The 23,600-nt window shown below is 46.1% G+C and overlaps 1 protein-coding gene across 11 annotated transcripts in view; it reads left to right on the forward strand.

The window, feature by feature from the left end:
- Nucleotides 1-23,600, forward strand: part of SEMA6D (semaphorin 6D) — a 686,652-nt gene that overhangs the window by 545,075 nt on the left and 117,977 nt on the right. For 10 of the 11 annotated variants that reach the window (XM_077318063.1, XM_077318062.1, XM_077318066.1 and 7 more), the window contains one exon: nt 9,814-9,846. The exons of the other annotated variant lie outside the window; for it this stretch is intronic. The gene's annotated coding sequence lies outside the window, so the exon portion shown is untranslated. The remainder of the gene's footprint in view (nt 1-9,813; nt 9,847-23,600) is intronic. 11 annotated transcript variants of the gene reach the window in all.

Here is a 23,600-nt window from a genome sequence, read left to right on the forward strand (position 1 = left end):
AGAAGAGATTGATGTCTTTTTACACGGCCTGTCGTCCTTGCATTAGCCTGGCCTGTTAGCCTAGCCGCGCGCTTTATTGCCCTCTTGGGCTGATGCTCGGCTATCCCTTTGGGGAGCTTCATATGGAGCTCCTGCAGGCGCAGTTTCCCTTCCCTCTTGCTCAGAAAAGATCAGGCGTTTTTGTACCAAAAAGGCTCACTGCGGTCTCTTTCGACAAAAATAAAAAGGAAGAAGAGGAAGAGCTGGGTTTTTTTTTTAATACTCTGCTTTTCACTGCCTGAGGGAGTTCTAGAGTGGCACACAAACACCTTCCCCTTCTCCACACAACAGACACTCTGTGAGGTAGGCGGGGCTCAGTGAGTTCTGAGAGAACTGCTCTTTGAGGACAGCTCTGAGAGAACTGTGACTAGCTCAAGACTTCCAATATAATTCATTAAGAGGTTATATTGTTATGTATTCTTCAATAACAAGCCTGTCTGCGCTCTGTGTGTGTGGGCTGGATGCTCCATTTGTTTGCTGCACAGAGTTAGGTTTGCTAACGTCAGCATTCTCCAGTAACAAAACTGTTAAGTATTCTTCAGTAACAAGACTTCACACTTTTTAAAATGCAGTGCATTTTAAGCACTTGGGCGGAACTAACCCTTTTCCAAGGAACCTTTCTCCAGCCCAAGGAGCCTTCACCCAAATTAAGCAGCTCTTCCTCCCTTGGAGTGGCCACTTAATGTGGAGAAAGTGCCTGTAAACTGGAGGAAGAAGGAATAGTATTTTTATAGCTACCATGCCGTCTCCCATTCCCTGAAACAGGAGGTGCTCGAATGGAACGGGCCCCAGTTATTTCTAAATATTTGTAATTTTACTGAAAACTTAGACTATCTATATGGATTTTAAACTCTGTGAGCTGCCCTGGGCCATAAGGAAGAGTGGCATAGAAATGAGATTATTATTAATAATAATAATAATTTAATTATTAATAATAATTATTTATTGATAACTAATTGTTATTGATAATAATGTGAGTGAGGACAGCTTTCTGTATCAAGCAACAGAACAATTTCAATTTAAAAACTGCATCCCACCACAATATGCACCTGTTGGAATTACGCCAGTAAAGGTTTCTGACTTCTCACTCATTGGGTTGCCAGCTCCAGGAAAAACCTGGAGATTTGGGCATTGGAGCCTGAGGTGGGGAGGGGGAGAGACTTCAGTCGCTTATAATGCCGTAGGGTCTCCTTCCAAAGCATCTGTTTTCTCCAGGTACCCTGACCTTTGTTGTCCAGAGATCCCTACCTGGAGGGTGGCAACCCTGTGTCACCCGTGTGAATGAACAAATCACTCTTGGTGTCTTCCCGTCATGCTAGATAGCTGAGCCGGCTCAGCGGACGTCACCTGCATGCGTAATCCATGCTCCCTGTCCCCGGGGACGCCAAACCAAAGACGAAAAAGGATATGGAAGTGTCCCAAGTCCTGTGAGATCCTCTGCGGTTGTAAATAAGACCACCGGGACTTGGAAATCTTATCTGCAGCAGCAAAACAGAGCCTGCCAAACCGTCTGGAAGTTTTGTGGGGGTGTTTTTGCATAAGGGGGGGGGTTGGTGTCAGCTGTAATCCTTTTCACAACCCCCATGGGTTGTCTGTGCTCCTCGTGTGGGCAGGAACTGCAAAATAAGCACAAACGCAAGAACACCGAGCCAAATTTATTCAATTAACATATTCAGGTTTTCTTTTTAAGAAAGCATCTTTGGGGATTTTGTTTTTTAAGTTCCTCAAAATCTGAAGCTGCTCCCCCCTCCCTCCCCTTATTCCGCAGACGCAGGAACGGGAACGAGAGAGGCGAAAGGAAACTTATTCCGCATGGGGGTTTGTTAGCATAAATTTGTTGATGAGAGGTCATTAAAAATTCTATTATTCCATCGGTAATTATATATCAGCACTCTGCCAAACTTGGAAATTAATCTCTGGGGTTGGTTTTTTTTTCTTATGTGGGTTGTTTTTAATGGTGGGCCAAAGCCGTCGCAGGTAGGAAAAGAGACACTAGGTTAATGAAAAGTTTTTATGAATGTCCTCTCCTCCTAGGAATACACAATGCCAATACAGGTTTAGTACACTTCTCTTTCTGTCGGGGCAGGATATTTTTATGCCGCTCTTCCTCCAGTATGATCCAGTGGACTCTGAATGGTTTAGCACTGGATTCCCCATGAACGCAGGGTATATTGGAGGTTTACTCTTGAGGCAGAGAGCTCTCTGCATCAGGCCGGGGAGCCCAGCTCTCAAAGGGCCCCTCGGCACCCTGTTGGTCTCTCCTCCCCTCTTTATCCTCACATCAACCTGCCAGGTGTGGGAGGTTAAGCTGGCCAGCCCAAGGTCCTAGGTGAGCTTCAGGATCCAGTGGACATTGGAACTTTCTCAACTTTTCAATGGTTGAAAACCCCCTGAAACTTTCTCCAGGCTTTTAGATACCCCCAGAATGTGGTGCGATTGGGCAGAATCTGGTTGGGAAGCCGAGATGTGTCCACGCCCACCCGGGGCCCCTCCCCACCCCCTCCAGGCCCAACATTGACCATTGGGGGGTCAACATGATCCTCTATGGTCATATCACCTGATAAATGTTTAACAAATGTTAAAAATACATTAAAAATTAATTGACTCCCATCCCTTCGGGAAACCCTTTCAGGGCTGTCAAGAAACCCTAACCACTGCGCCGTTTTGAACTTTTGCCTCTGCAAATAGGGCTTTTGCATTTGTGTATTCATATCCTGCTTTTCTCCCCAGTTGGGACTCGGAGGCCCTCATGACGTCATTCTTCACTCCCCTGTTTTCTCACAACAACCCTGCAAGGTGGGCCAGTTTCCGACAGGCCAAAGGTCACCCAGCAAGCTTTCATGATACACGTGGGTTCCATGACAGCTCTCCCACACGTGGACCACTGTGCCATGCCGGTGTTTCTTTCAAACACTTCCCTTGGACTCTTCCCAGTAAAATGAGACAGTCAATGCCATCCGTTGAGACGTCCAAAAAACAGACCCGCTAGAAAATAGCAGCGTAGGAACAAGTAGGAACAAGCAAAAGAAGTCCCCTCATCCGTCCTCTTCAAAGAGCAATGCCGTGCAGCGATACAGTCACAGTCGATAGGCTAGCCACGGCGAGGGCCTGTCGCCTGGCACCACAAGCGGTGTGTCACGCACCTGTTTGTGTCTGCTCCCATCCCCTTAATGCACTTCGATGGCCCCTGTGAAATATGGAGATGCCAGGCCCTGCCGCCTCGAGATACTTAGGTCTGAGGAGGACCAGTTATTAATTACTCTTCTTGGCCCTTATTTTGTTGCTCGTCACAGCCCTGGGGGTGGGGGAGAACCTCCCCTCCGACACACACACACACACACACACAAACACACACACGCAAAAAGATTTTACCGCTGGCACCGTTCACCTTGGAAGATTTATGCTTTCGATAAAAGCTCACAATATTGTCGTTTTCTGCAAATCAGATTTGTCAGGCCCGGTTTGCTATGAAAGAGGGCGGAGTGGGGGCCGTTGTCTGCACAATAGAATCCGTGAATTCCCCAGGCCCGGTGGATAAACATCGGTTTTCAAGAAGCTCGTAGCCGTCTCCCTGATGGCCACAGACCAGCTAGGCAACAGCCTGAGGAGAGGCTGTGAGTTCGGCTTCCTATTCTTCTCATTCTTCTTATTCTTATTAACAATGAGGTTTTGTCCCAAGCAGGTAACCAGTCACAGCACTGTATCCATCTCTTAGTAATAAGAAATTCAGTGACGGAAAGTGACTGGCTAAAAAAAAGATGGGTGTTAAAGAGTCGGCATGATGGGGCAATGCCAGCCTGCCCTCTCCACTGGTAGAAGAAGAAGAGGAAGAGATGTTGAGTTTTATACCCCATAGGCCATCACTCTAACCACTACACCCTCTCAATTCTATAAATGCCAAGTATCATTATTCTAAAGCAGGGGTAGTCAAACTGCAGCCCTCCAGATGTCCATGGACTACAATTCCCAGGAGCCCCTGCCAGCAAATGCTGGCAGGGGCTCCTGGGAATTGTAGTCCGTGGACATCTGGAGGGCCGCAGTTTGACTACCCCTGTTCTAAAGCAACAGCGCTCCATTTCATTAACTCTTTTGATTTTTTGAGCCCCCCCAAAAGCATTTTGCTCGTATTTTATACTCATGCAATGGCTAGACCTGCTCCCCTCCGATATTGTAATGCACGTTTTTATTTCCGTTCTTTCCGTGGGATCAAGACACTGTAGACTAACCCAGTAATGTAGAATAGCTCAAAGAGACAAAACAGGCAACATCTGAAAAGATGCTTTGTTCGTTTTTGTAATGCCCTTCCCATAGTCCTTGGATATTTACAGTGATTAATTTTAATGTTTAATAACTGCATATTTCCCTGTCTTGCTTAATGGCAGACATATGTGCCCTTAGCCTTTTAATTGGTAGTAATTAGTAAATAAATACCAGCGTTGACTTCCTGAAAATGAACCTGTTGGCACATGAATCCTATTAGATTTGCCCTTAGCTAGTGCTCTTTGTTTCAAAAGGCTCTATTATGGATTTGCTGAGGGGATGTAGGAGGATCTGTAGGTTTTGCTACAAGAAACATCCTAGCCTAGCGCATGGCACATTCTGCTCCCCACTTTTGGGATGGGCATGTAAGCAGATACAAGGTGTTGACAACCAAAATGCCTGCAAATTGCCTCCAGACCCGAAGAAGCAATTCCACCGCAGCCATCCTGCTCTTTATATGAATTTAATGTGATTTTTTTTTAATCAGCTATTTCAAATCAATCATTTGAAGATTTCAGCCTCGCGTGGCTGACTGTGCAGTCCCAAGCAGAGATCCTGCATTGAGCAGGTTGTTGGACTAGATGGCCTCTGTGGACCCTACCAACGCTATGATTGTATGATACGTCTTTCCAAGTCCATTGAAGTCAATGCTGTCTCTCTGCGTAGGATTGCATCGTAACAGAGCAATCCTAAGCAGGGTTACTTGGAATTCTACATGGGTCTATTCCAGACTTTCTCAACCAGGGTTTTGTGAAAGCCTGGGGTTTCTTGATGGCCCTGGAAGGGTTTCCCAAATGGCTAGGAGGTAATTCATTTATATATATTTCTAAAACATTTATTGGGTGGAATGACCATAGATGGTCATATCAACCTCCCCTCTCCCAAAATGGCCAATGATGTGCCCGGGAGGGGTGAGTAGAGGAGGGGTCCCGGGTGGGCATGTTCACAGCTATTCTTCCCAACCATATTCTGCATGATTGCACTATTTCTGGTGTTTCTCGAAGCCTGGAAAATGTTTCAGGGGTTTATCAATGGTAAAAAAGTTGAGAAAAGCTTGTCTATTCAATGGGGCTTGCTCCTAAGAAGGAGTTATTCAGATTGCACGGTTAGGGGCGAACCCTAAACAGGTGTTTTGGAAGGAAGTCCAATATTATTCAGTGAGGCTTACTCGCAAGGAAGCTGGGTGACCTTGGGCCAGTCACAGTTCCCTTAGAACTCTCTCAGCCCCACAGGGTGTCTGTTGTGGGGAGTGGAAGGGAAGTGGAAGTGTTTCTAAGCCACTTAGGGACTTCTTCAGGTAGTGAAAAGCAGGGTATAAAAAAGCAGGTCATCTTCTTCTTCTTCTTCTTTCTTCTTCTTCTTCTTCTTCTAAAGGTAACAGCTGAAACATCATTCCTTTAGCGGCTGACAAGCAATATGATACCTTGAGCTTGGGCTTGACCAGACACAACATGAATACCAGGTGCCTGGCTATTAGCTCATGCCTGCTTAACAAAGCAGTATTTTTTAAGACGACTCTCCCCAGTTCTAAATCCAAGTACGATTGCTCACCCCGGGCCAGAAATTTTGATGGTCATGCAGCAGTTTGGGCTTCAGGGGCTCTCCTGCGTCCTTAAATATTGCCCAGGCTGTGTTGAATTCTTCCTGGTTCCCTGCTTTATGGAAACCCGGCATTTTTCATTGCCTAGTTAACGTGCTCCCTTGCTTCCTCTTTTAAAAAAATAATAACAGATTGACCATTTTAAGTACGATTGGTCATTTGGGCTTTCTCGGTGATTGACTGAAACATCACCAAGGAGGCAATAAATTTTGTCCAGGCAGTTCAGTGACAGGTTGCCGGGACGAGCGTTCATCTCCCCAAATCCGCCCGGGTAATAAATAATTAAACCAGGGATTCCGTCTACCTTGCCAGATGCACACAGGTGGCTCTGTCCTTCTTGCACACCTGCCCAAGAGCTATGCTAAAGAGAAAGGCGTCACTGGCCCATCCTGTGCTCAGACATGACTAAGGGTGCGTTCAATCTTCCTTCTTTTCGGGGATTACAAAGGGAGAATTCAATACAATCATTCAACAAGCCAAAGTCTTGGATGGTGTAGGGTGTGTGTGTGTGTTTGATATTACAAAAAAAAAAAAATTTTGAAATGTTTTACTGAAAAGTAACAAAGGGACCAGGTAAGAGTAGGGCTCCCATAATTAAACTAGCAGGGTTATTTAGTTATTCTAAATTCTGATTTCCCCTGGTAGGAAAGGGGAGAGGCGGGGAGGGGGGGACCAACCATATGCCGGAATTCAACTGGGAGCCAGTGCTAACAGAGAAGCAAAACTTTAGTAGAATTAGAAAATATGCAAACGCTCAGAATGTGTTGGCACACCAGGACAGGGTTACCTGCCTCTATCTCCTGACAATGTGGATCGACGTAACATGGCCACGCCTGCTTCCTGATTTCAAGCTATTCGCCAGAAGTGGTGGAGATGCTCTGTGGCAGGAACCTTTGGGTCGTCTTCAACCCAAAACACAGAAGTTAAAACAACACCATCTACTGGGCCCTCCAGAACCCCTCCCCTGACCAGAATCCTGAACCAACCAACCTTTAGGGCCACAATTATGTTGTTACCACCATTTATGGGAAGTTAGGAAGCCCTATTATGCTATTACTATTATGCTATTACTGTTATGCTATTCATAGTCCTATTATGCTATTCCTGTTATGCTATTCCTGTTATTTATTGCTGTGATTACACCGTACAATCCTTATGTTCTCCTATGTTCTGTGTAAACCGCCCTGAGCCACAGGGGAGGGTGGTATATTATTATTGTTGTTGTTGTTGTTGTTGTTACCCACAACTCCTGACAAGCCGGCTTGTGGTGGGTTACAACAGTAATACCATACTAATTCCTAATTAAAACCCCATTAAAATCCCCATTATAAAATTTAAAAACACACAGCACAACAAGATGGCGGTAAATGAATGAATGAATGAATGAATGAATGAATGAATGAATGAAATCATAGAATGCATATGGATCTCAACCATTGATATCCATTGTGAGATCCCATCTCACAGTTCATGCAGCATCGTTAAGAGGCATGGGAGATGAGGCAGGTACCTCATCTGCTATGAGAAGCACATAGCAAGGACAAGGAGCCATTTGGTGAAGACCCTTGAACACTGCAGGAAGTCAGTGTGCTAGAAGCCTCCGATCTCAGGGGCCTGCTGCTATTAGAAAACAGCCTGCCCCATTTGGAGCAAGATTATGAGGCCACTGTCCAAACCAGCTTGCATAAAACCTCATGGCTTGGAAAGTTCAAGACCTCTTCTTGCAGTGGTCTATGTGGATGAAACACGTTCTTGGGCACACAGTAAGGGCTGTAAACAAGGCCATGCGAATTGACATCCTCACATTTAGGCCAGGCACTAATATGCTGAAATAACATGGGTTTCTTTAAGGATTTAGGAAGAGGGGCTGGCCCTGTGTATCCAGAAAGAACCCTCCAGTTCTTAGGAGGTTGGACTAGATGACCCATGAGGTCCCTTCCAACTCTGTTATTCTATGATTCTATGAAATGAAGCGTGCAGATTCTTGAAGCAGCGTGTGTCTCTATGTATGAATGTGTGTGTATATATAGAGCATTTCAGCTTTAAAAGAAACATTTTTCTCTGTGCTATTTAAAAATGAGATGCTTCTATATCTAGTCACAAAGTACAAAGGAGGGGGGGAGGATGTACTTGATTGCGTCGAGATAGTTCACCCATCTGTGGGCTTTGTTTGCCGAACGACTTGAGGTCCAAGATTGAATCAGAACTGCAAGAGAAGAGTTTCACCGACAGCTGGCTCGATTTTTAAAGAGAGAGAGAGAGATTTATCTTCATTCAGAAGTTACCGAGGGAAAACTTATGCACAGAATGACCTCCTGGTTTGCGGAGGCTTGGAAACGACTCAGGTTGTCTTAGAGTTGGCTACCTGAGGACCTCTGATGGCCACTTGAGGTGTAGTTTAAAAACAAGCTGTTGAGGGAGGTGGCAGAGTGGATCGGGGCCACCAGGGTGGGGAAGAGAGGGCCAACTCTTTCTCCTTCTGCTCCTTTCCCATTTGAAACTGACCCTGACTCACTGGACTACGGTTGAGGGTTTAAAAAAGGCAAAATGAGAGGGTGCCTTCAGGTTTGGGAGGAAAACAGTTGACCATAAATCAAACATGTGAGTTGGTTTTCCACTTCATAACTGACCCAGTCTCCAGGAAACTGTAACATTGATGCTCCATACGTCCCCACTCATCTGTTATACATTGTTCGTTGTTGTATGCTATTCATCAGATATCCATGACTGTTCTATTTCTTTGTTTCAAATGCTTGCAAATGTTTCATGTAGTTGCTTGTTCTCTCTGTTCTATGTACACTGCTCCGAGACATCACAGTGAGTGTCGGTATATAAGATGGATGGATGGATGGATGGATGGATGGATGGATGGATGGATGGATGGATGAATGAATGAATGAATGAATGAATGAATGAATGAATGAAAGTTGTCTCCCTTATCGGGCCTCACTAGGCTGATTGTCAATGCACATGTCGAAGCCTCAGCCTGCCATGATAAAACCAACCTGAGGTCCAGGTCTAACCGGAAAGGGCCAGTCTAGGAACAACCAGATTACACTGGATTAGCCAAAATGATTCAACACACCCAAATTACGTCCAAGATAGTTACCAATGTATTCTCAGCCAGACCCCAAGGCTCTTGGATATTTATAGAAGGAGAGGCCCCTCAGCAGCACCCCTAGGGCTCAGGTAACCAGGACTTCTTGAAAGCACAGGGAGTTGGGAGGCCTTCCTGGGCCCAGTCCTCTGGGGCTGCATCAACACATCATTGGCTATTGACAGAATTGATATTCTGTGGATATCTTTCTGTGTAGACAAACCAGGAGGCGAATGCACTTTATATCTGGGCTTGGACCCTCCAGCACGAGTGCTGAAGAAGGGAAGTCTGAAATGGGAAAATCTGCTTCCGAAGTGCGTGGATAGTGAGTTACCCAATGTGTGCAGAAGGACTCACAGTAGCATCCTTTTGCAAAGTACATTTAAAGGGGATCGGAAGTGCATTATTTAGTGTATGCGAAAATAACCCACGAGTGGAATCTGGGGACTTTGCATGTGCACCAAGCAGATGTTCTCCCACGGAGTCACGGTCCCCTCCCTAGGTGTACATTTTGCCGGGCATTTTGAGAAGCGATGGGCCTTGGAATTTTAAAACAAAAGCCACCTCCAGTTTACAAGATTTTTTTGTAAAAAAAAAATTAAAAGAACCTATTTAATTTGAACGACGTGTGCTTGCCAACCGCAAACAGAAAGAGTTTGTCTAAATAAAGCGAGTTGTGCAATTTACCATGTGTCCTCTTTGCGGTTCCCTGCCCTTTCAGCATTACATGTGTTATAAACTCAAATAAGTAACATACCGTTTTGCTGCCGACAGGATTTTGCAGACTGACCCATTTCACTGTTTTTTCCTTCTCTAGAATCGCTGTTCAGCAGCCGGTCTTCTGAGAAAGGTAAGTGCAGTTTTAAGTATTTTTAAAAATGACCTTTCTCCCACCGTTTCTCCATCATGCACATGGCTCCCTTGCCCCTGTTCCAGACTCACATTTAACTTGCGGGTAAGCTCAGGTGAGGAATATTGAGGAGGCTTTTGAACTCGTGTTTCCCCTAGACTCTTAATCCAACACTCCAACCACTACTTAACACTGCCCCTGCAATGAGGAAAATGCTCACCAGCACCCTTAGGATATATGGACTTCACCCAGTCCAATGATCCCAAAAGAAGTTATTGATCATTCAGCAGCCCTATGAAAACAGCTTAATTTGTTCTTCATTGGCCACCTAGGCCTACTGAAAGGTATTAAATCCAGAGAGTCGCAAGGGTCTGACATTCTGTATCTCTGAGGCTGTTCTTGTCTGCATTGGCCGGCAGCCGTCCTCCCAGATAAACTTCCCTCCCATCCTGACAAGTGGGGAGGACTTTAACTTGGGTTGCAGAGATTGAACCAAGAGCCATCTGCAGATAGGTCTCGTGGCCTACCCCTGAGTCGTAAGACTGTTGCTGTTATAGTGCTGCTCTTTGACCGTTTCTGCACTGGAGGTTTCATGCCGGGTTGCAGGCTGGAGTTTTAGTCATGGCAGGTTGCCCCACCCTTCCTGCACCCACACGGGGGAGCCTTTGGCCTGGTGTGCCTCATCCACCCCCGATTTGTGCTCCTGCATGGGAGCTGGGGCAGTGAAGTTCCCAGTGCATAAATGGTCTCTTACTGCCGCTGTATGCCTTTGCATATGTTGGTGTACACCCACACTCTTAAGAGGTGCAGCTGCTCCCTGCAGGGTTACGCAATTACTCCCAAGGAGAGATAACTCCAGTAACAGCCTGCCGCTGGGATGGTTATTGTTTTCTTGCACAGTGCAAGATATCAAACCTCAAGCACTGGATGCTTTTATTCACCACCACCCCTTCCCAAAACTCCCAAGACTTGTTCCTGCTTGGAACCATCCATGTGGACAGCTGAAAGAACACTTGAGAGGGATAAGGAAACGCACTCCGTTTTCCCCTTGGTTAAGAATTCACCTAACCCTACCGGACTGCAAGCTGGATAAGGGAGGAGATGGGGGATTAATTTTATTGAATGGCCATCTTTTATGTCTGGGGATTTTGAGGGTTGTCGTTTTATTCTTTTATTGTAAACAGCCGCGAGTCTTTGAGGGCAGCGGTATACAAGTTAAAATAAAAATTAAACAAATAAAAAAACTAACTCTCAGTTGTCAAAAACTTAAAGGTGGGCAGTTTTAATTATGAGATTAATGATTTTAAAACCTAGTCCATTTTAAAATGTCTGTTTATATATGTATTTTTTATTTTGCTTTATCTGATGTTACCTTCCCCAAATCTATTGAGAAAGGCAGGCTATGAGAATAATTTTTATTATTGTTGTTATTGGCTACATTCATTTATATTTTTGCCAGTGGTTTCCATGCTCCATCCTTTGGCGCTGGTTTTATAAAGCTCTTTACACTCTATCTAATAAATATACATCTTGTGTGATTTCTATGCATGACACACACAGTGTTCATATATACAGTAGATATATGTATCAGTTATGTGTCTGATCTATTTGTTCTGCCTTCTAACTGGTAAGGTGGCTCCTGGCTAGTCCATGTTACGATCGCGAGATCCGCAAAATTAGGCTGCTTGTAGACAAGGGACGGGTAACTTTCTACATATGTGGGGGAACCCCCGGGTATGATGTTGTGAACGTAATCCAAATAAATGAAAAACAGCTGAGTGTTAACTAAAGGGGTAAAGAGTGGAATAAGCTAGCTTGAGCTCCTTGGAGCATACAACAGGGGTTAAATTTTAACTTTGGCGTTTGGGCCGCATAACTGAAAACGCATGTTTTTCCAAGGGCGGAAGTTGGCACAGGTCAACAAAAAACAGCACAAACGCATTGAAGTGTGGATGTACTTGGTGCAAGGGAGGGGGAAAAATGCTTTGAGGTCCTTGCTGAACGTGAAGTGTCGTTTGGAAAGGCACCCATTCCCTGGCCTACAGCGAGGCCTCTCAAGCCCCCCCCCCAAAGTGGCTTCCCCTTTGTGGTGTTTAGGAGTTAAGGACCCTAAGAAACAAAACAGGCTGTGAATGGCTCAGAGCTGAGATCCTTGGTGAGAAAGGAAAGCGACTTTTCCTTTGTCTTTGGCTTTCCACTCTGATTTATCCCGTTGTGAAAGGACAGAGCTCTTCACCACAAAAGCGGGATCACGTGGCCGGGGCCTTTGTGTAGGTCTCCTAGCAAAGCGAGCGCACCTTGGAGGAAGTCCGCTCTTGAGACGGAACTTTCTTAAAGCGCAGACACAGGAGACTGCCTTCGCGTCCTATCGGGACGTAATATTTTAACGACGGGCTTCTCAGGGCACTTCAGAGAGCCTCTTTGCAGGACGGCCTAATTAACCAAGTTGTTCCGCTTTCAAGCAGCATCAATCGGAGCCTGGCCGAAAATGCCCGGATCTCATTTGGCGAGATTAAAGTATAAAGGAAGGGACGCTTCTCTCCGCTGTGACTTCAGCTTAAGAGGTCGGCCGTAATGGGCTCCACCTGGTAGGGCAAGTGCGTTGCTCAAATCACAGGTGACGGGAAGACGCCTGTGCAAGGAGGCATTCGGACACGCACGTACCTTGAAGGGCCTCATTGTGCTCATTATGTTCTTATGTTCGGGGACGACCGGAACGTACAGAAGCCTCCTTTTCTAAGGGAGAACAAATCTCCTAAAGCTGAAGAATGGATTTCAAAACAAGGAAACGACTGCTGTATTGCGGCGTTGCAGGCAGGGCATTGCATTGCATTGGAGTTTCAGGTTTGGAAGGGCAGCGGCAAATTTACCCGCCAGTAATAGCCACGAGGCACATAAAACGTTCACGTGCTCTAGCTCATCAATTCTTGCTTGCCTTTCTCAACCTTTTGATCGTGGAGGCACACCTCAAATTTTGGTCAGGCTTTGAGGCATGCCGGAAGTGACGTCAGCTGGCCACACCTCCCTGCCACGCCCCCCAGAAGTGACATATCACCCAGAATTCACAGGCACACACATACAAATCCTGGTGATCTCCAAACTCTTTAAAAACCCTCTCCAAGCCAGGTCCCTCTCCCTGCCACCCAAGGCCCGGAACTCTTGAAAGGACCCTAGGCCAACCTTGAGTTTAAAGGAATAAATCCCGGAGACACCCCCAACCCACCCCAGCCCCAAGGAAGGACTCACGACACTTAACTCCAGCTGCCACAAACAACACAGGTCAATGAAGTGGTAGGAACCGTGTCCAGCAAAGATTTGAATGGCCAGATCCCCTCCCCTCCCCACCCCCTCTAGCTCCATCACTGGCCACATTGGGAGGGGCAGGTCAAACTTAAATCTCAACATGCTCCGGCGCACCTTGGGTGCACCTGTAGCACACCAATGTGCCACGGCACACCGGTTGGGACAACGTGGTCTCCATGGATAAATGAGACACTACAATGATGGTTTGCCCGCAGCCTCCTTCTGGTTGATATCCACCACTGCTAGATTCCAGATGGCTTGTAAATCAGAATTCTTTTCGCAAGCAATCACCTCCTGAAGGTGATTTTTTGACGGGTGTCTTCAATATGAAAGCTTTGGTTCTTCTGGTCATTTTCATGGTTTTTGGATTGGTTTTTTATCGTTCTCCGGTTGGGGCTCAGCTATCTGGGAGAATGGCTGGCTTATAAATGTTTTAGGTTAGATGCATGACCTTTGGAGTTATTCTGGTAATGTACAGCTGGGGGGAGAGGGAAGAGACCTCTAGCAGATGCCTAGAACCCAAGCTTTCTCATTGTCCTCCACGGCCTTTCTGCTATGCAGAATAATTAACTCACAAGCATTAAGCAAATTATGACTCCCGTCTGATTTTTACTGAGTCGTGTTTCCCTTTCTGCCGATGCCTCTTGTGGCCCGCATGCACGTTCATAGGACGGCAGGCGTCTTTAAAGAAAAAGCAATTACAGTAATTAAAATTATTCCCCATATTTAACGTGTATTTTAGGACTGAGGAGCTCTTTTTTTCTCGAAACAATACAGGGGGAAACGTGAAAATCGGTCTGATTGCTGGCATCGCCGATGCTAAGAATAGCTCTCAACTCTTTAGGGTTTTTTAAAAAACAAAATCCTTTTCAATTCCTTCTGTAGTGTATTTATCTCGCGGAGCCATGTAGCAGGGACGCTTTGTGGATTAATGCCTTTGAATCAGGAAAGTTGCCTGCGATTAGAAATCCTTTTTAGCGCCTGCCATTCCCTTCCCCTTTCCACTTATACAATAACAAACCTGATTAGCGCCAATATATCTCGGTCCCCTGAACTTCCTTGTAATTGGAAGAATCTACAGTAAATATCCCGTAGACCGACTCGCGCAGAAGATTGACAAGCAATTTCGGGACACGCTCGTCTCATCTCTAGTAATTACAGTTGTCTCCATCGATCCAATTAACCAGGATAAGTAACTCCGATGGAGTTGGAGGACCTCAAAGACTTGTCGCTTCAATCCAGATTGCTTCGTAAGGGTTTTGTTGTTGTTGTTGTTGTTGTTGTTGTTGGGGACACTCTTTGAGACTTTTCCATTTCCCCAAATAGTGAAAGGGGAAGATAATGGAAGTCTTGAAGAGAAATCTCCTTTTCAAGGCAGCTTAAGGATCATCAATACCAGGGGGTATTCCTTCCCCTAGCAAGCCACTAGCAAGGCCTTCCCTACAGCTCTACCTCTCTCATTGTGCCTTTCCTCTAGCCGACATAGGGGAAGCTGCTGTGATGTCACAGAAGGTCTGATCAGCGCTAGGCCAATGAGCAAAGACTTTTGGATTAAAAGATCCCATTTCTCATGAGCAGCTGAGGCTGCCGTCGTAACCGCACTTACAAAAGGGATTAAATCCCATTGAACTCAGATGTGATGTCTAAGACCTGGTGTAGCGCAATAACTAAGAGGAAGGACGTCCCCAGTTCGAATTCTGCTTGTCCCAAGCGGCATCCCAGATTTTCCACACCCTGCAGGCACAGATTTTGGTACGGCCATCCCTCCCCCCTACACCTTTCCTCGGGCCACTCTGTCTTCAGCCTCAAACTCCCATCAATACGGAGGTAGCGTTGACCCTACTCTGCAGGGGCTTTGTTCCGGTAACATCACAAAATGCCGTCAAGCCTTTCTGCTCAACGTTTTTTAGACTTGCGGCCGGCCCTCCACAGCCAGGCCCTGATAACAGAAGTGTCTCAATGCCAGTGCGTGTCATTCATGCGCCTTGCTGAAAATGTGTTCCGAGATTCCGTTATGCGCCCCGACCTGCTTGCGCAAAAAAACCACGTTCAGTTCCACTTGTTGCGAGTCCTTCGGAAACCGTTCCAATTGCCGGCCCGCGGAATTAGGTTGTGGAGTTCCAAGTTGCCTTCCGCTTGTTTTCAATCTGTTCTAATCCGTCTGCCTGCAATCTTCCATGTTTACTCCAGCAATTGAGCAAAGGAGCCGGTCCAGTTATCAGAGATTTGAACGCCTCCTTTCCATTCCCTCCTGATTGATTTCCTGGTATATTTTTAGCCGCGTTGATTCGAAACAGAGTGCTCGGTAATAACAACATTTCAGAGAGGGGGAACCGGGTAGACTTCTGCGGACGTAGAATCTATATGAGGAGGAGGTGATCTGAGGCTGAGGCCCAGTCTGGCAATAACTTCGTAACCCCGTTCAGACATTCGAAGACGTGTAACATTGAACAGTGGGCCTAGGCAGAAAAAGGTGGACCACAGTGGAGGGAACAGCCCAAAAACTTTATCAGCACACTCTGAAAAAGGATAATGCAGATACAGTATGGACCTTATTAAAACAGTGTCTGACTTTAGACAATAATTTTTTAACCGTTTATCGTGATATGACCATATATGGTCATGTTGACCCGCCCCCCCACCTCCCAAAATGGCCAATGAAAGGCCTGGAGAGGGTGGGAAGGGGACGGACCCCAGGTGGGCATGTGCACACCTGTTTCCCAGCCATGTTCCGCAATATCGTGCCACTTCTGGGGTTTCTCGAAACCCGAAGAATGTTTCAGGGGTTTCTCTACAGTAAAAACATTGAGAAGGACTGCTACAGTACATCAGTCATATTGGAATGCAAAGAGATGTTTTCATACATAATTACATCAATAGATCATGAATTGATTGTAAGTTCTAATTTTTAGCCGCACTGTCTTGGGATTCACACCTTGTGCTGTAAATCTCATAGTTTAGTAGAAGTGAAGAAGTGAGATCTTTGAAAAACGAGTTTCAACATTTCATCTCCTTGTTTCTTGCTGTTAGGACATCTCCAGCAATGTTGCTCTGAATTCTTCCTTCGTGTCCTCAGAACTTTAACTGGAGCGATTCCCCTGTGTCTAGTACATTTAAATACCTCTTGCAGCCTACTCCATGTCATTTCGACCAGTACAATAAATGCTGGGCTATCAAACCAGTAAAATGTTGATCAAACGCACAAGGTAAAATGTTAAGAATCATAGAATCACAATTTAGATAGTGATCCATATAAAATTTATGAACAGGTGACCATTATTTTAAAAAATGAAATTTGTGCGCAGTTTAATGGCGGTAGCACAGAATTTGGCGGTACATAGAGTGGTTTGAGAGCCTCTTGTGGCGCAGAGGGGTAAGGCAGCAGACATGCTGTCTGAAGCTGTCTGCCCATGAGGCTGGGAGTTCGATCCCAACAGCCGGCTCAAGGTTGACTCAGCCTTCCATCCTTCCGAGGTCGGTCAAATGAGTACCCAGCTTGCTGGGGGGTAAAGGGTAATGACTGGGGAAGGCACTGGCAAACCACCCCGTATTGAGTCTGCCATGAAAACGCTGGAGGGCGTCACCCCAAGGGTCAGACATGACTCGGTGCTTACACAGGGGATACCTTTACCTTCACCTTTAGAGTGGTTTGGGGGTTCTCATCATTTAAAAACTTCTTTACCTTTCCTTTAGCTGCTAGGCCTGAGTACCTCTCTAATATAACCAGCACTATTTTGTCATGTAACATATCATGTATAGGGCAGTGGAATAGAAAGTGCTCCCTTGTTTTCAACCTGGATTCTGGGGCAGGAGAGTAACCGACTCTCTGCCTGTTTTTGTGCTTTACTTTTGACTTCTTTGCCCAGCGCTTTGAAAGCGTGATACCGATGATTCTTTCGACAAACCACGTTATTTGAGTAGGAGCAGTTTTGTTTGCTAACAACATGATATCAGCAGTCCCAAAGAATCCTCAGCGGCGGCTGAGAACTGAGAAACACATCAGAATATACACACCGGGTGATGTTATAATGTCCGTGCACACACATTTGCATGGGACGCCCCCTGCTTGGCATGCGGAAGGTCCCCCGTTCCATCCCCAGCATCTCAGATCGCTGCAGGTGATTTGGAAGATCCTGGAATACTACCCTTGATGGACCAATGGACCGATTCAGTCAAAGGCAGTTTCATGTGCATCCACGTGGGTCCCCCAACCCCAACCAGGCATAATACTGATGCTCAGTGTGGATCTGGTGCCAGATTGGCAGCGAAGCCCACGGTCACATTTACTCCCTTGTACTTTGGAAGGCGCCCAACCCCAGCCCGGTCCGTCGCCGTCCTTGTCATTTTACACTTGTTGGATAGCTTGGGAGCGGTTTTGTTCGCATAAAGAATGAATGAGCTCGGAAAGCGCTTTGTGTTTCGGGGAATGTTCTGCGAGGATGCAGCTGTTCCTGTTGAAACGCTACCATCCTTGCTGCGAGGACGCTTCACTACCTCCTGACACCCTCCCCCCCCCCCCAGTCACCAGATGGCTCACCGAGGAACCAGATGGGAAACTCCGAGGGTGGATAAATTCACCCTTCTGAAGACGGGTCTGGAATATGAGCTTCCTTGTCTTCACAGGGCTGTAAACTGAATGGCTCCAAACTGGCAAGGGAGTTGACATCTCTTGACACCTTCCCAGAGGGATCTTCCTACTTTAAATGCTGTCTTTGCTCACATACACATGAACGAAACAGAGGCTGAACCAGACCAGCGGCCCATCCAGGGGGCACCTGGGAAACTCCCGAGATTACAGCTGATTTCCAGATGGCCAAGAGTAGTTCCCCTGGAGGAAAAGGCTGCTTTGGAAGGTTTTACACACCATTGAGGTTCTTCTCCTTTGGTTTTATACACCATTGAGGTTCTTCTCCTTTGGTTTTATACACCATTGAGGTTCTTCTCCTTTGGTATTATACACCATTGAGGTTCTTCTCCTTTGGTTTTATACACCATTGAGGTTCTTCTCCTTTGGTTTTATACACCATTGAGGTTCTTCTCCTTTGGTTTTATACACCATTGAGGTTCTCCTCCTTTCTAAACCCCACCCTCCCAAGGCTGTGCCCCATCCCAAATTTCTGTCAACCCAAGCCCATCAAGGTCAGTTTTGTCTACTCCAGGACCACAGTGGTCCATGGCCTTTCCCTTACTTAATTTTAACGTACTTATTCCGTGCTTCTCTCCCCAGTTGGGAGGCAAAGCGGTTTACAACACCAGATTCAAAGCCCCACTCTACCAGGAAAGCCTGCTGGATTATTTCGGGATTCCTTACTTCCCATACAAGGTTGGAGTGGCAATATGGCAGAAAAATGGAGATGGGTTGAAAAACGTCGTAAGCTGTTTTGGGTCCCACATTGAGGGGGAAAATGGGGTATAAATATCGACATAAATGAAAATAATCCACACAGTTGTTCTAAACGCAGCTGTGGTGGGACTTTGTTTCTGTTTTACCACTTGACTTTTATGGTAGCATTTTTAGTGGTGTTTTAAATATTCTTGTGCGAGTCGGTTTTTCAAATTGTATGTTTGGCCAAAGGAAAAGGCAGTCCAGAAATTCTATAAATAAGTAAAGAGGATTAAAATGGCCTCCCTGTCATAGCCTTGACACTGGACATAACAAATATGTTTGTCCCAGTCGAGCAGAAACCAAAAAAGCTGAGACAGATAGCAGCAAACAGAAATATACAGAGTTCTCTTTTTTCATTTTCATTTTTGCTTTGTTCTAAGTACCGGCCTTGGTACACAGAACAGAAGTGGGTCATCAGAGGCTGGGAGAGGACTGCCATGTTTTTAAGTGATGCAATAAATTCTCCCTTTTCCACCGGTTTTAACTCCCGTGCAACAAATAACAGCATTTAATTTTCTAGATGTATGGTTCTTTAAACGTGAAGCCAACTACCCAAAGGGAGGCTGGGAGAGCTGCCAGCGGAGATGTAGACTTTTCCCCTCCCTACATATTAGAGCTAAAATCACCACAGCCGGCTTAAAAAAACCATTCACGTCACGGTAAGGATGCTAGTCCAACGTGCACATCTCTTCTTTTAAAAGACTCCTTCCGTGTGCGAAATGCTCCTAGTCTACTTATTTGCTTATTAAAAATGTTTAACCTTGCTCTCCCTCGGTTCAAGGCAGCTTGCAAGGGGTAATTAAAACATAACAAGGTAAACCCAAAATAAAATAACAGTTCTCAAAGAACTCCCCACTGAAAGATGCCTGCAATTCATAGCCTGGGCCTGTGTGTTCACTTCTTCCAATTGGGGACTTCCTTAAGGGGTCTTGGAGTTGTCATATAGCATGTCCGGTTCAGGAGCTGTCATCTGGTGCCAAAGTGTAGTGGCTGGCCCCTCTATGGCCCTATAGAATTGCTGCTGCATGGTTCACACTCTGGTTGAGGCATATTTCTTTGGAGCCAAGGATCTTTAACCGGTTGGAATTCCTAGATTGTAGTGCTTTCTGGGGCAGATAGTCAGAGAGACGGTCCTTCAGATATTAGCAGTATCCAAAGAAGCCAATAATCAGAGGCACAAAAACAGCCCCCAAACGACCCACGACATCTGTTTCCCAGATTCCTTTAGTTGAAATACTTGGCCTCTTGAAGCCCCATTGCAATCAAATAGCTTTTACTGCTGTTGTGCAAGTGGGGTTGGGATCCATTTTGTAACAGCTGATGGCTAAACCCCAGTAAGAGCCTCTTGTGGCGCAGAGTGGTAAGGCAGCAGACATGCAGTCTGAAGCTCTGCCCATGAGGCTGGGGGTTCGATCCCAGCAGCCGGCTCAAGGTTGACTCAGCCTTCCATCCTTCCGAGGTGGGTAAAATGTGTACCCAGCTCAGGTAATGACTAGGGAAGGCACTGGCAAACCACCCCGTATTGAGTCTGCCATGAAAACGCTGGAGGGCGTCACCCCAAGGGTCAGACATGACCCGGTGCTTGCACAGGGGATACCTTTACCTTTAAACACCAGTAAACGGGGTTCTTTATTGCCAGCCTTTCTTATTGTCAAAAAGGATACCAAAATTCATTGCATGCAAACAAGGGCAAGTGAGATACCACTTCCTCGCAAACATTATTGGATATGTTTTCTTTCGCTGCTTGAAGCATCTGCATTAAACACAGCTGGCAGGTGAGCCGCAGTGTCAATAGACATCAGCAATTTCCAAAGAAGAAAAACAGAAATCGTCTCTGTTGACTAGATAAAGAGGTAGCCGGATGATGCCATCTGGCCAGGGAAAGAACTGCTCTGGAGAGACTGGAGCCAGTGGATGTTCCTCGGGATCCTTGCAGTCTTTTGTATGCTTCAAACGTTGCCTCGAGCAACCTGTGCCAAAAAGCAGAGCACAGCAAGAACTCCCAGAAGGCCCACCCAGGTGAGGATAGTCAAAGGCACTCATTACAGCTCTTTGTCTGCAGAAGTTCTGGGTCGCACTCAGGTCACGCCGGCTTCCTTCCACAATGCGCACACCATCTACTGCAATCATGCTGCAATTTCTCCCTACTTACAGCATTAGTGCGTCTCTTGCATTGTATTCACCAAGCGACCCAAACTGATCTTAGAATCATAGAATCATAGAGTTGGAAGGGGCCATACAGGCCTAGTCATAGAATCATAGAATCATAGAGTTGGGAGGGGCCACACAGGCCATCTAGTAATAGAATCATAGAATCATAGAGTTGGAAGGGGCCATACAGGCCATCTAGTCATAGAATCATAGAATCATAGAGTTGGAAGGGGCCATACAGGCCTAGTCATAGAATCATAGAATCATAGAGTTGGGAGGGGCCACACAGGCCATCTAGTCATAGAATCATAGAATCATAGAGTTGGAAGGGGCCATACAGGCCTAGTCATAGAATCATAGAATCATAGAGTTGGGAGGGGCCATACAGGCCATCTAGTCATAGAATCATAGAGTTGGAAGGGGCCATACAGGCCTAGTCATAGAATCATAGAATCATAGAGTTGGGAGGGGCCACACAGGCCATCTAGTCATAGAATCATAGAATCATAGAGTTGGAAGGGGCCATACAGGCCTAGTCATAGAATCATAGAATCATAGAGTCGGAAGGGGCCATACAGGCCATCTAGTCCAACCCTCTGCTCAACGCAGGATCAGCCCTAAGCATCCTAAAGCATCCAAGGAAAGTGTGTATCCAACCTTTGCTTGAAGACTGCCAGTGAGGGGGAGCTCACCACCTCCTTAGGCAGCCTATTCCACTGCTGAACTACTCTGACTGTGAAGATTTTTTTCCTGATATCTAGCCTATATCGTTGGACTTGTAGTTTAAACCCATTACTGTGTGTCCTTTCCTCTGCAGCCAATGGGAACAGCATCCTGCCCGCCTCCAAGTGACAACCTTTCAAATACTTAAAGAGGGCTATCATGTCCCCTCTCAACCTCCTTTTCTCCAGGCTGAACATTCCCAAGTCCCTCAACCTATCTTCATAGGGCTGAGTCTTTAAAACTCACAGTGTGTTTAGGGGGACTCCAGGGGTGAGAGTTTGCAGGATCAGGACTGATGAAGCCCTAAGCTTGGGCTCCATCATCCCTGCCATATAAGTCCATCCTGCTGAGCTAAAGCAGTGTGATACTTAGGTCCCATCAGCTCTATCCTATGGGTTTAGGGATAAACCAGTTGTGATGCTTGGATTCTGTTACCATCCTTCAGGACATACCACATCTCCATCCTTCAGGACAAAATAAGGGTGAGGATGTGGGTCAATGGCTAACTCTTCCAAGTGTTAAGAATAAACTCACGGTGGATAACTGTTGTGAGCCCAGGTCCTGTTAGTAAGGACTTATCACAGGAAGAGTCTTGCCGGGAACTCCGGGCTTCACTAAAGCCTCAATTGGATGAGAGTTTAGCTCAGCCAGATGTTCAACAGGCCATAGGATTCTGGGGATCCTCCTTTGAGGCTATGGCCACGCTGCTCCCCCACTAAAAATAGTTGAACCTATGGTTGACTGGATACTCTGTAGAACTGAATACACACTGAGACTGATCTAAAATACCCTGTCTAAACACTGGAACTTGAGAAACATAAGCTACTAATGAAGAACTTTCTTCTTGAAAATGAGTTTAATACCAGATCTCATTTTGGCGCTGTCATTGCAGTTTAAGGATGAAGAAGATTCTTGGTTTTCACATAGCCAGTTTTCAGCTTTCTTTTCATTAAAGAGCTCTGACCAGCAGAAGGAAACTGAGCCAGTCTTAGACTCCACAGCAGTTGCAGAAGCCCCTCATTCCTCTGCCCATCCTCCAGGTGCAGCTCAGAGCCCTGTCAGCCCACCTTTCCCACCTGAGCCGGTGAACCTGAGAAGGCTCTGACTCTAGTTAAGGCCAGATGGACTTCTTGAAGGGAGAGTTGGGAAGTATAGGCCAGAGGGGAAGTTCTAGGCCTTGGTGGCGGGGACTGGGCAGAGTCATTTAAGCAAGCAGTAGACCTCTTTTTATCTGTTCCTTTTGTCTTGGCATCTGGAAAGGCCCTTGTATGTTCAAATAGCATATTTGTGTGCAGCAGCTTTTGAGGTTTCAGTGGGAAATAGCTTTTATTTTCTTCAGCTCCAAAGGCCGCTAGCCGTAAGACGTACTATGAAATTCAAACAAAGTCATCAAGTCTTCTAATGCATTTGAACATATGGCCCTAGGACCTGCTATTACCATATCAGGCAGATTTTTTAGAAAACCTTGAAGAGACAGGAAAACAACGGAGTGAGTTTTGACATATTATTAATCTGCATGCATCATACTGTCTTCCGTGCTAGTTTTGCAAAAGATGTGTTCAGAATTAGGGCCTCCTTTCAATTCTATATTTCCATTGTTATGGGCAAATAGTGATTTATATTCCTTCATCGGGCTTGTTAATAAGACTCTGGGTCTGGGGTGGGCTTCTTCTGTTTCCGAGGGGGTGTCCGGATTGCAAACATCATTTGGCGCACTACCTGCTCTGCCTTAGAGTCACAACTATCTGCACATTGAGTGAGCAGGTAACCTGGTCTGCTTAACTCCTGAGATAAAAATGAGTCCAGGTGTGTTCAGGATGGTTTGGCCATAGTACATTCATGGTGTTGTGATTCCTTAAGGGTGCCTAAGACAGGGCATGGGTGGAATCCATGATTGAAGCACGGGATTAGCAAGACCACTTTGTTTCCTTCCCCTTGTCCCCAGCTGCGAATTCTTTTGCCCCTGCCTGTACGCATCCTGTGTTTTTATGCCATTAAAGGTAATCTGACTCATCCTGTGTCTAACAGAAAGAAGATGCCCAACAGGTGTGGCCACCTGAGATGTTCCTCTCTTTTCTGCCCCTCCGGTATCAAATCAATGTGTCTATACCAGCTTTCTCAACTGCTTTACGTTGAGAAACCCCAGAAACATTCTTCAGGCTTTGAGAAACCCCAGACGTGGCGTGATCGT

The sequence above is a fragment of the Paroedura picta genome, chromosome 18, assembly GCF_049243985.1.
Source record: "Paroedura picta isolate Pp20150507F chromosome 18, Ppicta_v3.0, whole genome shotgun sequence".
Classification (NCBI taxonomy): Eukaryota; Metazoa; Chordata; class Lepidosauria; order Squamata; family Gekkonidae; genus Paroedura; species Paroedura picta.